Below are 1,472 nucleotides of genomic sequence, written 5' to 3'. Positions count from 1 at the left end.
GCCTGGAGTTATATGATAGAGGATTTTAGTACAGGCATAAAAGCAATATGTTAGAATAAGGGCTTTTTTTTTTTTTTTTTTCTTTTCCGTTGCTTGCTAGAAACTTGGAAATTCCTTTTGAAATCCTTTGTAAAGACTTACAACAACTAAATGGGATAAAAGAGTGATAAGAAATTTATACACGGAAGCAGATGTACACCCCTTACATTCACTGAATTCTCCTTCCTGTATTAATGCAAAAACTGGACTATCTTTGGATCTCTGTAAGACCAAAGATTCCATTATCAGCATTTGAAAACAGTGCAACAATCATGTGTACTGAGCATTGTCTAAACAAATGGATCGAAACTATAAAGCTTTTATAGGCATGTGCATTTTTAGCAATTTTAATTTGGGCTTACATTCTACAGTAAGAGAAGTCAGGAGTAACTTTGTTGGCTTYCACTTCAGCAGATTAACTCGGCTCTAGAATAGCATTTCTGAGAACAGAATTTGTCCTCTTGGTAACGGGCAAAAAGAGACAGTAAGCCTCTTGCGGGGATTGTGCAGCAGAGACCCCAGGGATGAAGAGACTCAGCTGGACCCAGCCATATGGAAGAAACGATAGACTCCCTTGAGCATTTCCAAACTGCACCTTGCTGAAGGCTTAGTCATCCCTGCTGGGGTTTGCCGTCTAATGAAAGACAAATCACTTTCACCTATTACTGCAGTCTTGAGAGCTGTTAAAAATCGCATGGAACTGAATTCACAAGCAACGAAGCACAAAACTAGCTAAAATGTTAAGATTCACTAAGTATTTTCCTAGGAATGCTGAAGATACACTGACCATAAACAAGACATTGGGAAAATTTATTTAGAACATTTTGTGTATTTTTTTTTTTTTTTATATGGGAGGTGTTTTCTAAAGGAGCAGTGTTAATGCTACTTGATATATTTTAACATATGGAATAACACTTGCCCTTTTTATTTTATTTTCGAAAATAACATATGAGAGATTCTGGTGTGTTTCATACTAAATCTGCAATGAAAGAACATGTCACGACAATGCTTATCCTCTTTCCCAGCCAAGACCCTCAGTGAGGTACCCGAGATATTTCCAAGTGCAGCCGGCAACGTTTCGGCCCCCTTCCTCTCCAGCTAAAACACACGCGAGCATCGCGACGAACCCCGGCCCCGCTCCCTGCTCTCCCTTCTCCCTCGTGGAGCGCTTGACACGCGCAGGGCAGGGCTGCATGACAAACTCCGCGCAGCAACTCCGCGCTCCGTGCGGCGGCGACTGGAGCGGAGTGGAGTGGAGGGGGCAACGGAGAGGGCAGCGGAGAGGGCAACGGAGAGGCACTCCCCGGCCGGGGTGGAGGGACCTGCCTCCCCCGCCGCCGCCGCGCTCCCGCAACTTTCATTCATCGCTGGCGCCGCCGCGCACCCCTCGCCCCGCGGCCAGGCCAGGGCCGTGCCGGGGCCGTGCCGGGGCC

The sequence above is a fragment of the Malurus melanocephalus genome, unplaced genomic scaffold (genome assembly GCF_030028575.1).
Source record: "Malurus melanocephalus ecotype Western Australia unplaced genomic scaffold, MMel_1.1 scaffold_47, whole genome shotgun sequence".
In the NCBI taxonomy this organism is placed as follows: Eukaryota; Metazoa; Chordata; class Aves; order Passeriformes; family Maluridae; genus Malurus; species Malurus melanocephalus.
Note: the sequence above shows the minus strand (reverse complement) of the source record.